This window comes from Grammomys surdaster, unplaced genomic scaffold, assembly GCF_004785775.1.
Source record: "Grammomys surdaster isolate TR1022 unplaced genomic scaffold, NIH_TR_1.0 97, whole genome shotgun sequence".
Taxonomy (NCBI): domain Eukaryota; kingdom Metazoa; phylum Chordata; class Mammalia; order Rodentia; family Muridae; genus Grammomys; species Grammomys surdaster.
Genome location: NW_021604576.1, coordinates 1647888 through 1662796, shown reverse-complemented (window position 1 = coordinate 1662796; position 14909 = coordinate 1647888). Strand labels below are relative to the sequence as shown.

At 42.1% G+C, this 14909-nt stretch overlaps 1 pseudogene; it reads left to right on the top strand.

The window, feature by feature from the left end:
• The first annotated feature begins 13954 nt into the window (after positions 1–13954).
• Positions 13955–14429, top strand: LOC114632621 (annotated as a pseudogene).
• Positions 14430–14909: the final 480 nt, after the last annotated feature.

The window sequence follows — 14909 nt, the reverse complement described above, 5'->3', positions numbered from 1 at the left end:
TGGAAGTCGCTGGCCAGATGTTGTGTTTGGACAAGGGCTGTTCCAGCAGTTCCAATAGCACCAAGTGAAACAGCAAGGCCTAGTCCAATGAGTAAAGGGATGAAGATCTCTCTCTTCTTTCGGCTTCTTCTCATCTGTAAGGTGAGTTCTTCAGGTTCATAGAGATAAACCTGGGGGACAACAATCAAGGGGGTGCAAGAGCCCTGAAAATGAGGATTAATACAGGTACCTGTAGTGTCTTTGTATCAGAGGAGGGCAAGAGGGTTAAAACATACTGATTTGGTAATGGTGATGTCATTGGCACATGGGAGATGGAGTTTTGAGAAGGATCTTACAAGGCAAAGAGGTGGGGGTAGGTCAAAGAGAGGAATGTCTTGTGTTTTCTTCACAGGCAGGGGTCTATGCAAGTCGTAAAGGGAAAAGTTAATGGGAACAGTTGTTAATAATGGCTGAGAGAGAGAGAGGCACAGAAAAAGCATTGGGAGGAATTGGGGTGGGTTGTTAAGGGAAGGAGGTATGCTGCATATTGGATGTACTGTAGCCAGGAGAGGGTAGCTTGTAGTTCCTCCTGAGACTGGTTTTCTTGTTGGATAATACTAGCATGGGTAAAGGCTGATTTGGGGATAGGGACAAGTTCACTGGAGATGTGTAGGTCAGCTACCAGCTATCTAGCAGAGCCATTGGAATAAAGTTTACCCATGACTCCGGTTCGCCAACGTTCATTCCATAGATCACTGATAGAAAGCTGAAAATGAGTTTTAAGGTCGGTGAACATGATGTCACCGCGGCTGATAGATTCTATCCTGTAGCTGCAGTATCTACAGCCTCCATATGTAGAGACCTCTTGGAGACATTCACCTGTGTTTCGGTAAAGAAAACAGAAAGAGACTGGAGATAGTAGAGATAGATTCTGGGTGTAGGAGAATCTCAATCCTGGTTCAACATCCTTCAAGTAGAACTTGGGTTCTTATAACTTTGTTATGTCCATTATAGGTTTCCCTAACATAGAATCTCCAATGGTAGGTGTTGAGAAGACTAGAGAGAGGCTGGGCGGTAACAGAGTTAACATGAAAGATGACAAAAACAGCCAAGAGAATAGAAGAGGGGGGGCTTGTAGAGGACACATGGCCTAGACAGCTGTCACCAAGTAATAGATGTCCTTCTAAGAGATCCTGCTACTCCTCTGTATATGGTGTCTCCTCTGCCTTCTCATTTCCCTCCTTGGTTCTTGATCTGTCAGTGAGAGACAGGTGTCAGACATTTCAGACAGAGACCCAGATAGGCTTGGGCTGGTCTTGTAGAAAACCACAAGCAAAACCCCTCCTGGTTGTAAAGAGGGGGTTTGGTCCCTTCCAAATTCCATCCAAAAGATCTCACCATCGTACTAAGATAGGGGGAGCTAATTTTGGTGTGTGTCAATGGAGGGAAATAGGAGGGTGTTTAGAGTTTTTGTAGATGTTAAATATGTTTAGGGTTGTCAGGGCCATCATTAATTGTACATTAGGGAGATAAGTAGTGGTTTGTTGTTTCAGGAGTTGAACCTTCAGGGTCTTGTGTGTTATTTCTATTATTCCTTGGCCTTGAGGGTTGTTGAGAATTCCTATATGACAGACAATTTCCCAGTGTGTACAGGTTTTAAATTGAGAGCTGGTGAAAGCGAGACCATTGTCGGTTTTTATCTGTTGAAAAATGCCCATAATGACGAAGGTAGTTGTATGGAAAATGGACTTTTGAGTGCAAGCATTGGAAGAAAGGAATAGCTATTATGGTGGCCCAGGTGAGAATAAGAACAGACTGGAGAATTCCTATATCACTTTCCTCAAGCAAATTTCATTATTCTAAAATGAATAAATCATACTGTAAATGCATTTATGTCTGTTTCTTTTCAATCTATATAAATATAAGTCACCAATATTAGAAATATAGCTCATAGTCCAACCCATCTGATGACTTCAGCCATAGCCACCATCTGATTGAAACATGTGAGGCTCAAAATAAACAGTAACCATAAGGGCCAAGCAAACCACAGTCTGGAGAGGCAGTGATAGGCAGCCTTGGGTGCTTTGTGGCATACATAAAAGCTCTCTGGAATGTACAACTTATAGGGCTTTTAGTTAATGTCACACTCAAGTCTCTGTTGTTGACTACCCTCCATACTGAGATCCACTATTTTTCTTTATCATTAATCATTTTTATAATAGATGAATGTAGGAGGAGCTAAGGTGGGAGGAGTTAGGAGAGGAAGAGGAAAAAGGAAGAGGAGGAGCTAGAGGGAGCAGAGATGTAGGAGCAGTGGAGATCCATGCAGATATGGGAAGCAGTCATGGGTAATATTTATGTTACCTAATTGGGAAACAACTCTCTTTGTATGGGCATATTGTTATTGAACATTACCAAACATATAAAGCCTCTGATTAATCTTTAAGCATTAGAGTCTCATTTTCCTACTGGGCCCGTATGGATGGCAGGATAGTCTGGGAAATGCCCAGCCTTGCAGAGACAGCATGGAAGATTGGCAGAGCCATCTCCCACGCTGGTGTCTCGTGGGTGGCAGGGCTGGTGTTTCTGGCTGGCTGATTCTAGCTGCTGCGTGCACGTGGCCTCCGGCTGAGAAACATGGCAGCTGAGCTAGGCAGAGCTGCTGCAGCTTAGATAGTCGGCTTGACCAGAGGCCGATTTTAAATAATTACTACAACAGATGAAGACAGAAACGGGATGATGTTGACAGTTTTTTTAGTACAGCCAACCTGGGAAATAAGTTACACTTTGATGTATATATTTTTAATTGAATATATATTTTTTCATACATGATTCCCCCCCCCATTTCTCCTGGATTTTCCCTTCTCCCCACACACTCAAATCCACATTCTTTCTTTCTCACTCATTAGAAAACAATCTAAATATAAACTAAACCAAATAAATAAAATAAAAATAAATAAAGAAATCAGAATAGGATAACACACACACACACACACACACACACACACACATACACATACACACACACACACACACGGTGGGGGGGGGTGGAGAGAGAGAGAGAGAGAGAGAGAGAGAGAGAGAGAGAGAGAGAGAGAGACACTTAATATACATATGAATTCACAGAGACTGTGGCAGTAGCAAGCAGCAGGACCAGAACAGATCTAAGCCAGATGGGGTCCTGATCCTTGGAGGGGAAGGACTCAAACTCCTATCTTTAACTAAGAAGCTATCTTCAATTGATAATCATTCTTTCAATCTATGTGTTGAGTACCTACAGATTACAAGCACCAAATGTAGCAAATCAGGAAAGGGGCCCAACTTCCGTTACAAGAGAACTAGAAGTAACTGAAACAACGAATAAGAAAAGAAGCAAGTCTACTGCAAAGACCCCAAACAAGAAGGGCAGGATGGCAGTGAGTGGTGTAAAGATGGATAACTAAGACAGACCATGCAAGGCATGAGCTCACTAATGACTTCTACTGAGAATGGGCACTATTTAAGTTTTCGTAAGCTGGACATGGTGGTGTGTGCCTGTAACCCCCGCCTATTCTACCTTCAAATCATACCCAGAATCTAACAGTTTTGATCATTGTAACTGCCACTATGCTTCCAGGCAGTACTCTCTTTTTAAAGACTCCTAACAGACTCACCTCAACCAGGAGATCAGGCTTGTGAACTTTAAACCTTCTGTGTTGGTCCTTTCCAAAAGCTGCTGTAACAAAATTCTACACACTGAATGTGATAATGCAGCAGCTTCCTATGCTTCCGGGGCTAGACCTGAAGTCAGAGTGTGAACAGTTAAGACTCTCTGAGGGCCTTAAGAGAGGGTCATCCTTATCCCTTTCTAGCTTGGGATGTTTAGCAGCCCTCCTTGCCCTGGGGCTGCATCTCTTTAGTCTCTTCCCTATCTGCACAAACCATTCTCATCTCTGCATCTTTGTCCAAATTCCCATCTTCTTCTAAACTAGGCTCTACAACATCATCTAAACTTTATTGGACCTTCAAAGACCTAATGTCCAAATATTTGCAGAAAGGGATCTCGTTGAGAGAGATACAAGGCATGATTCAACCCGTTGGGTTTAGCTTAGCTCAGTTGTTTAGTTTGGTGTTGTGTTTCCTTCTGTGTTCTTTTGAAACAAAGTCTCAGTATGAAGCCTTGGCTGGCCTCAAAGTTTCTATGCAGTCTAATTTCATGTCTGTCGGGGATTGTAATCCCCTACATCATTCCTTCAAGGACTGGGATTACAGGTATGCACCACTATGTCCATCTTATTATACAAACTTCCACAGTGTCCAAAGTCAGTCATATTCACTAGTAGTCACATTAGTGACCTCACACACTCCAGGCTGTATTTGAGTGACTCTCCTTTAGATCTCTCACTCCCTTTATAAAGGACCTGTTTCCTTTGCCTTTTGTCTTCTCTCCTGAGACCCCCTTGGTTCTCTTTATCACCTTTATGCTCTGCTTATCAAGGCTTTCTCTGATTACCCTATTTAAAACTTCTAGGCTAGTCCCTCAGTCTCACACCTCTGTCTTTTTCTTGGAATTTCTTTTCTTCTCTCTACAAAGCATTGACTGTCACCATCATCTCTGCCTAGGAAGCTAAAGTATCCATCTTGAGATTACAGGATAGAAAGTAGAGAGACCATTCCTGGGATTTACTCTAGGGTTTGTACTCTCCTGTTCTATTCATTCCCTGGATGATGATTGTCTGCGGTTTATTCATTACCTACCTGGCTAGGTTTTAAAAGCCAGGATCAGTGACAATCAACAGATGTCCTCATATTCTGAGCTCTTTTCTTTTTTATTTTTTCCTCTTTTTTTTGGTCAATGTTCATAAAAGTCTGGTTCTCAGGGAAAGACTTGAGGTGGAAATTCTGAGGTGCAGTCATAAACCAAGGTTTTTCCTTTTGACTAATGATTAAAAAGATGCTCACTGGGCAATAAATAAAGGAGATTTTTACTTTGTGGAATTCCCTTTGCATCTTTAAACCCATGAGAAGCTAAGACCCACAGAAGAGCAGGGATGATAGTTAAAGTTACCTAATTTGTTTATTCAGTATACATGTACATATAAAACAATCAGAAATAATTGTCAATGGTATCATTTCCAAACAAACTCATTTATTGCTATGATGTAATGTAGACACATTTGTTTATTTTGATAAGCATAAACACACGCATACACACAAGGGGTTTTTGTTTGTTGTTTTTTTGTTTGGGTTTTTTTTTTGGTATTGTACCAAAAATCAAAGAAACAAACAAAAGAGAATCATTTACAGCAGAGGAGGTTTCAGAAAATTACTCAAAGTGAGTGGTAATTCTAGGGTCCGTCTTTGGTTCTAAAGATGCACCTTCCAGTAGGGCTATACTTAACTGCTAGCCAATTACTATGGAAAGTGCTTTTAATAGAGTGCTAATTTGACCTCCATGGCTATGCAAAGGCAAAAATCTTATCTCTGCTTTCTAGATGAAGAAACTGGGCATTTGGAATATTTAATGACCAGAACTAATGTCAGATGGCCAGAAATGACGTGAAGAACTTTCTATAAGACTACACAGTGGTAGTATGCAAAGCTCACTGAATATATTCACAAGACACAATATTGTTCATAATTCACAATGATATTCACTAATTCACAGTGAGAATACACACAACATAGTGACATTAGCTGCTTGTACACACTGTCTACTTTGGAGCACATCTGTCCTGGCAGTTAATAGCCTGAGTACCTCTCAGCTAAAGTTCTTGAGTATGAAAAGGTTTCAGATTCCAAATATTTTTCAGAGTTTGGAACAAGATAATAAAGTATCTTGGGGATGAGACCCAAGGTTGACTTTGAAATTTATATATTTTGTGTATACCTTTCTGATTAATTTATTTATTGACTTTACATTCTGGTTGCACCCCCCTATTAGTCCTCCTCACACAGCCCCTCCACCATCTTACCCCCTCTTCACCTCTGTGAAAGAGGTGCTCCCCCCCTGGTTACCAACCCACCTGGTATCTCAAGTCACTATAGAGGTAGGTACATCATCTCCCACTGAGGCCAGACATGACAGCCCATTTAGGGAACAAGATCCACAGACAGTCAACAGAGTCAGGGACAGTCCCCATTCCAGCTGTTGAGGGACCTACATGAATACTAAGCTGAGCATCTGTTACATATGTGTAGGAGTTGGCAGAAGGAAAGCTAGGTCCAGTCCATGCTTGCTCATTGGTCTCTGGGAACCCCCAAGGGTCCAGGTTAGTTGACTCTGTTGTGTGGGGCGGTGAAAGGATGGCTTGGTTTTTGGTAGAGCACTGGCTAGGTGTTCAAGCAGAGAGGTTAGGGTATTACCCCTTAGTTTTTCTTAGAAATTCTAAATGTAGAGAAGGAGAAAGGCCAACTTTGAAAACAACTCAAAGGACGAAGCGTAGAAGCTTGATAGGAGAGGCAGAGCTAGAAGGAGTGAGTGACTATTTAAAAGACTAAGCCATGGCAGAGACACATGGCAGCTCCTGGGAGAAGTTTCTCCAAGCCTGCTGGAGCTGGCTGCAAAAGACAGAGGGGGAGGAGGAGAAGCCTATGCTAGCTGGCTGCACACAAAAGACTGACCCCCTGGGGGAGCCATGCTGGGGACTATAGGAGCTGCTGCTCTTGAGAGAGTGAGAAACCTAACCTTTTGAACTAGGCAGGAGCTAGTGGTAGCTAAGAATCAGAGAGAAGGCGCTGGCTAGAAATACATGGAGAGAGAAAGAGAGAGGAGGGGGGACAGAAAGAGGCCTAGGTCTTTTGAGCTAGGCCAGAGTTACTCACTGTCCTTGAGTTCTGTGGAGAGGTTCTTTTGGGCACCAGTGTGGGGGTACTCTTGGAGCTGGCTATTTCCACATCCTCCACAACCTGTGGGGATGATTAGCTCGTACATTGTCATGGGAGTGGGATCCTGTTGGGTAGAGTTGTCTTTTCCACGGGTCTGTCAGCCCAATTGACTGGGACTATGACTCTGGGCAGCAGACCTAGGCCTCTTTCTGTTCCCCCCACCCCCGCCCCGCACCCCTAGGGCGGGCCTTTGGTTAAATACCCTTTGTAAGGAATAGGGTCTGGGAAACAATACTTAATTGGCTACTTCCTCTGGCCTTTAGGTAATTCATTAATATGGAAATCTCTCGGGGCCCTGAGACCTGTAGTCATGCCCTCTACCTGTGGAGGGGCTGGTAGGGGCGTTGTCCTGTGTAACTGAACATTGCAGATCAAATGGAGGTCTTAGACTGCGTGTTAGGAACCTGGAGTCTGGGAGCACAGCAAAATATATGCTGTCCCTCACAGGCATGGACACCTGTTGGGTCTCCGGCTATCTCCAGCCAGCGCTCTACCAAAAAACAAGACATCCTTTCATGACCCCACACTGTTGGTCTTCTTATAGAATCTCTATCCACTAGAGGTTCCTGAATCCTTTCCCCAACTCTTCCATAAAGACTTCCAGAGAGCCATGTAGTGTTTGGCTGTGGATCTCTGCATCCATTTAGGTCAGATGCTGAGAGGAGCCTCTCAGAGAGCAGTCATGTAAGGTTCCTGTCTGCAAGCATAAGAGAGTAACACTAATAGTATCAAAGATTTTTTTTTCTTGCTCACAATATGGATCTCAAATTAGGCCAGGCATTGGCAAGCTATTCCCTTAGTCTCTGTGTCATCTTTGTCCCTGCACATCTTGTAGGCAGAACAATTTGGGGGTGGATGGTTTTGTGGGTGGGCTGGTATCCTTATCCCTCCACTGGGAGTCCTGCCTGGCTACAGAAAGTGGCTACTTCAGGCGCCATATACCCCACTGCTAGGAGTCTCAGCTAGATGTCCTGCTTCAACTGATAGAACCCTCCTGACTCTCTCTCCCTGGTTCTCTCTACACATGATCTTCACTCTCCCTGGTCACTTTCCCATGCCCTCTCCCACCCTTCTTCCATCCACCTCAAGGGATTATTTTGCTTTCTCTTCTGAGTGAGATTCAAGCATCCTCTCTTGGGCCTTCCTTGTTATTTAGCATTTTTGGGTCCGTGAACTGTAGCAAGTACAAGGGGATCAGCAACATAAAACTGGATACAAATATAAAAGAAAATGGGAAATAGCCTTGAACTCATTGGTACAGGAGACAACTTTCTGAACACAGCAGCAATAGCTCAGATACTAATCAATAAGTGGAAGCTCATGAAACTGAAAAGCTTCTGTAAGGCAAACACCACCATCAACAGGACAAATTAACAGCCTACAGATTGGGAAATGATCTTTCACTAATCGTATGTCCGACAGAGGGTTAATATCCACAATATAGAAAGAACTCAAGAAGTTAGACACCAACAAACCAAATAGCGCACTTTAAAAAAAAAAGTGGTGAACAGAGTTAAACAGAGAATTGTCAACAGAAGGATCGCTCTATTTTTTTTAATTTTATTTAATCTTTTTTTTTAACTCCAGATTTTATCCCCCTCCTGATCTACCCTCTGACTGTTCCACATCCCATATCTCCTCTCCCACCCCCTATCTTCACGAAGATGTTCCCACCCCACACTCCCCACCAAATCATACCTCTGAACTCCCTGGGGCATCCAGTCTCTTGAGGGTTAGGTGCATCTTCTCTGACTGAAACCAGACCAGGCAGTCCTCTGCTGTATATGTGTTAGGGACCTTATATCAGCTAGTGTATGCTGCCTGATTGGTAGTCTAGTATCTGAGAGATCTTGAGGGTCCAGGTTAATTGAGACTGCTGGTCCTCCTACAGGGTTGCTCTCCTCATTAGTTTCTATCAGCTTTTCCTAATCCAAGCACAGGGGTCACCACCTCTGTCCATTGGTTTTTGTGTAAATATCTGTATCTGACTCTTTCAGCTCCTTGTTGGGTCTTTCAGAGAGCAGTCATGATAGGCCCCTTTTTGTGAGAACTCAATAACCTCAGTAGTAGAGTCAGGCCTTGGGACTTCCCCTTGAACTGGATCCCATTTTGGGCCTGTTGCTGGACCTCTTTCCTTGGGCTCTTCTCCATTTTTTGTTCTTTCAGTTCTTTCAGACAGGAACAATTAAGTGTCAGAGTTTTTGACTGTGGGATGGCAACTCCATCTCTCACTTGATGCCCTGTCTTTCTGCTGGAGGTGGACTCTACAAGTTCCCTTTCCCCATCTAAGGTCCCTCCCTTTGAATCCTGAGAGTCTATCACCTCCCAGGTCTCTGGTACATTCTGGAGGGTCCCCCCAACTCCCACCTCCAGAGGTTGCCTGTTTCCATTCTTTCTGATGGTGCTCAGGGCTTCAGTCCTTTTCCCCACCCAATACCTGATCATATTCCCCTCTTCTCCTTCCTGTCCACTTTCCCACCCAGGATGGGGAGCAGGGAGGGTCCTTGGTGGGAAATTGAGGAATCTCTAGTGGCCAAGGAGCACTTAAAGAAATGTTTGATGTCCTTCATCATCAGAGAAATGAAAACCAAACCATCTCTGAGGTTACACATTACACTTATCAGAATGGCTAAAATAAAACAAAACAATAACAATAACAACAACAACAAAAACAATCAACCAAAAAAAACCCCACAAGAGACAGCTCATGCTGTGCAACATGCGGAGCAAGGGGAACACTCCTCCATTGCTGACGGGAGGGAGACTTACACAAACACCCTGAAAAATTAACTTGGCAGTTTCTCGGAAAAATAGGAATAATTCTACCTTAAGACCCAGCTATACTATTCTTGGGCATATATCCAAAAGATGCGCCATCATACCACAAGGACATATGCTCCACTATGTTCATAGCATCTTTATTCATAATGGCCAGAAACTGGAAACAACCTAGATGTCCCTCACCCCCCCCAAAAAAAATGACTTTAAAAAATGTAGTTCATTTACACAATGGAATACCACTCAGTTATTTAAAAAAAGACATCATATAAACCTTTTATGTACAACCTGAAGGTAATTTTATATAAGATTGTAACTGTGCCTGTGTTTTCACCATGACCAATAACAATACGTAAGGTGTGAATTTTTTTCATTCAAAAAAATTGGCAATCAAAAGGTTGTAGTTTTGAAGCAGTTTGGATTTCAAAGTTTCAAAATAATGATTTTTAAACCATTGGAGAAGACATGATTTTCAAGAACCCCAGGACGGTCCTATCTTGAGCCATCCTCAAAATGAATAAAAAAATTATTTTTCTCTTTTGATGCTTGGCATAAAGCATTATCCTCCCATTATTTTGCAAGTTATCTCAGACTCATTTATTGCAAAGATGACAACTTTCTATCAAGAACCCAGTAATGTTTCCAAGAATGAGTTCTCATGATTGGATATGGGACAATAAACCTTCCATGTTAGGAGGTATGTATTTGTGTGTATGCAAGTGTATATAGTGTGCTAGTGTGTGTGTGGAGAATAGGGTTCAACAAATTCTCTGTAAATCCTCTGGAAAAATCTTTTTTTTATTTATTGTAACTAGATTTCTCACTGGGACCTGAGAAATTTAGGTTATGCTCCTTGGTCAGTGAACTCCAGGGATCTTCTTGTCTTCACACCCATAACCTCAGATTGCAAGTGTTTGCCACCAAGCCTGGCTCTCTTCTCCTTTCCTTGGGTGCTATAATCACACTAACTCAGGTCTTCATGCTTGTTCCACAAACACATTGTCATCTGAACTAGCTCCTTATCCTCACACTGGACCTTTTGATAAGCCACATGTGAAAACCTCTTTCCTCACACCAGGTTTACAAGATTCTGTACCACAACTAGCAGTACAGATGGCTGATCTCATTGGATTTGTATTGAATTTTATTAGCTTGAACATAGTGCATTTAAATTATCATGCCACTGTCCCACGTATATGGAGGAGTGCATTTTCAGACATTTGAGTTTTCATGAACTGACAACATGTCTTATGACTAAGAATCAACCTTGATATGTGAAGAAGCTAATTAAAATATGCTAACTGGTCTGAATTCTACTGGGTACTGTTTCGTAACAGATTTACAAACAGTTATTCTTTTGCTGAAGGAAGAGAAAATAAACCTCTTTGAAGAATTATTATCTTTAAACCCATGTGTCGGCTGCTAGAGCTCCCTCAACAAATGTGGCTTTCCCCAAGATAAGACCCTATCATTCATCATTATATTCCCCACACATATCAATGAAATTAGCACTTAATATGCTCTCAGTTCACATGTGGAGATTAAATGTAATTCTCTCTAGAGGCACTCTCTCTTTCTGATTGTTGGATGCCGTGAACGAGAGCGGTTCTACTTTGTCAAACCCCCTCCACCATGGTGAACTGAAATCAGGAGATAAAGTGTGCCTTTGCCTCCAGTTATTTATATCAGGATTCCTGTCACAGTAGCCAGAAGCTCACCCAGGAACAGGAAAAATAGAACATTATTTTCATTGTTACCTTTTCATATTTTTGGATCGGGACTTCTAAAGTGGAATACCTGTGACTCGGTAATTTGTTTCGGTATAACCAGCAGTATGGCGATTTGTTTAAAACAGAGGCATGGAAACAGAAGAGGCCAGGCTACTTTAAGTGGAGGCTGGCTTAGTCGGCTTAGTGAGTTTCATGCTAGACAGCAATACCTAATGAAATATATCTCTAAGGAGAGGAAGAAGTAGAGAGGAAGGGGAGGAAGGAAGGGGAAGGAAGAAGGAGGTGAGAAGAGATGATCAGATGAGTTTAATGATGCATACTTGAGAGTTTGTAAAGCAAGTAAGGGAAAGACAGAAGACATCTAATGCTGATCCTGACCGAAGTCAATACTAGGATGGTCATACCATCAAGACCATTAGAGCATGGAATGGGCAACCAATAGGGAGAAACAAGAGGTTCTCAAATGACTGGATGTCTTGGAAAAGAATTTTAAAACCCCCTGTGCTTAGGCAAACACACAGAGTCTGGGGAGGCAGAAGTCTTGTTAAACGTTGCTACTTTGTGGTTTAAGATCTCAGGAGCCTGAGAAGATGACTAAAAAGGTAAGAGTAGTTGCTGAGCAAACATGAGGCCATTTGTCCAAATGCCTAGCACCCAAGTGAAAGGCCAGAGCTATCCGCACTGGTCACCTAGTGTTTGGGGCATAGATGTAGAAGGATCCCTGCAGCCTGACTCCAAATTCAGAGAGTAATTCTGTCTTAAAGGAAAATTGTGGGTGATGGGGGAGGGGAAGGGGATTAGAGAGCAAGATAGTCCTCCTCTAGTCTCCTCCACACATGCACAGGCACATCCATGTTCACACACACTCACACACACACATGCATGCCTGTGCATGCAAGTATGCACAAGCACATACACATGCATGGACACACCCAGGGACACACACACACACACACACACACACACACATATACTAAATAAAAGAAAAACATCTTTATACTTGTAGATGTGATAGCAACTTTTTTTTATAGGTGAAACTTTACATTTCTGTGGACTTGGCCTCTGACAGTTGACTTAAAGCCAAGTGCTTTTTGAAGAAAGGTGCATGAAACTGGTCATGGTTATCTTTTGATTCTACAGGACTATCTGTAACATGGCATCCCTGAACAATTGACATGTACAGTTTCTCTAATTGTGCTGTTTCTATTTTATCAGAAACATTTAGTGAAAACATTCTCCAGAAGAACTAGATAGAGGAAAGTCTATGAAATATGAAATATGTTAATCGATACTGTATTTTGTTCATTCACCATATGGAAAGTACGGTAAGTACTACCCTGTACAGATGGATTAGAGATTTTCATCTGTGTCATTTATCTTTTCCTGAGGTATCTTGCGACACAGTTTAAAGCCATGTTTCCTCAGGTGTTTTTTGGCCTGATCAAAGTCAGCCTCCTGTATCCCTTTAGACAAATCACAGACAAGACATGTTTATCTTCTGAGGTTGTCTGTGGGAACTCAAAATCTGAGCTTTGCCAAACAGTTGTTAACAGGCAAACGGTTGAGACATCCAACCTTTTTATCACAAGGGGATTTTCTCTGAAACATCATCTTTGGATGACAATTAATTCATTGAAAAGTTTTACAATAACTACAGTTCCCTTTCAGAGCAAGTTCAAGGAAAGTGCTTCTCGTGAAAATGAAGATTAAGTATGTGCACAGAGCTCATACAGCACCATGGGAAATAAGAAACCAGTTCCCATCCACATTGCACTTGGGAACTGGTGTGCCAAAGTATTCAAGGTTCTTCTCCACCTTCTCTTTTATTAGTTTCAGTATATCTGATTTTATGTGGAGGTCCCTTATCCACTTGGACTTGAGCTTTGTACAAGGAGATAAGAATGGATCAATTTGCATCCTTCTACTGCTGACCTCCTGTTGAACCAGCACCATTTGTTGAAAATGCTGTCCTTTTTCCACTGAACAGTTTTAGCTCCTTTGTCAAAGATCAAGTGACCGTAGGTGTGTGGGTTCATTTCTGGATCTTCAATTCTATTCCATTGATCTTCCTGCCTGTCTCTGTCATGCAGTTTTTATCACTATTGCTCTGTAGTACAGCTTGAAGTCAGGGATGGTGATTCCTCCAGAAGTTCTTTTATTGTTGAGAATAGTTCTCACTATCATGGATTTTTTTGTTATTCCAAATGAATTTGAGAATTTCTCTTTCTAACTCTGTGAAGAATTGAGTTGGGATTTTAATGGGAATTGCACTGAATCTTTAGATTGCTTTTGGCAAGGTGGCCATTTATACTATATTAATCCTGCCGATCCATGAGCATGAGAGATCTTTCCATCTTCTGAGACCTTCTTCAATTTCTTTCTTCAGAGACTTGAAGTTCTTGTCATATAGATCTTTCACTTGCTTGGTTAGATTCATACCAAGGTATTTTATATTATTTGTGACTAATGTGAAGGGTATCATTTCCCTAATTTGTTTCTCAGCCTGTTTATCTTTCTAGTAGAGGAAGACTACTGATTTGTTTGAGTTGATTTTATAAACAGCCTCTCTCTCTTTCTCTCGGTCCCGCGGCGGCGGCAAGATGGGCAAGTGTCGTGGTCTCCGTACTGCCCGGAAGCTCCGCAGTCACTGACGGGACCAGAAGTGGCATGATAAACAGTACAAGAAAGCCCATTTGGGCACAGCCCTGAAGGCCAATCCATTTGGGGGTGCCTCTCATGCAAAGGGAATTGTGCTGGAAAAAGTATGGGTTGAAGCCAAACAGCCAAATTCTGCCATCAGGAAGTGTGTCAGGGTGCAGCTCATTAAGAACGGCAAGAAGATCACAGCATTCGTGCCCAATGACAGCTGCTTGAACTTCATTGAGGAAAATGATGAGGTTCTGGTTGCTGGATTTGGTCGCAAAGGTCACGCTGTCGGTGATATCCCTGGCGTCCGCTTTAAGGTGGTTAAAGTAACCAACGTGTCTCTTTTGGCTCTTTACAAGGGCAAGAAGGAAAGACCGAGATCATAAAATTTGACAATGGAAACACAGTAATAAATTTTCATATTCCGAAGGAAAAAAAATAAACAGCCTCTTTGGTGAAGTTGTTTTTCAGGTTTAGGAGTTCTCTGGTGGAAGTTTTGGGGTCACTTAAGGATACTATCATATCATCTGCAAATAGTGAAATTTTGACTTCTTCCTTTCCTATTTGTATCCCTTTGACTTATTTTTGTTGTCTAATAATTGCTCTGTCTAGGACATCCAGTACTATATTGAATAGGTAGGGAGAGAGTGGGCAGCCTTGCCTAGTCTCTGATCTTAGTGGGATTGCTTCAAGTTTCTCTCCATTTAGTTTGATGTTGGCTACTGGCTTGCTGTATATTGCTTTTATTATGTTTAGGTATGGGCCTTGGATTCCTGATCTTTCTAGGCTTTTTACCATGAAGGGATGTTGAATTTTGTCAAATGCTTTCTCAGCATCTAGTGAGATGATCGTGTGGTTTTTGTCTATGAGTTTGTTTATATAGTGGATTACTATGATTTAGATAACCCC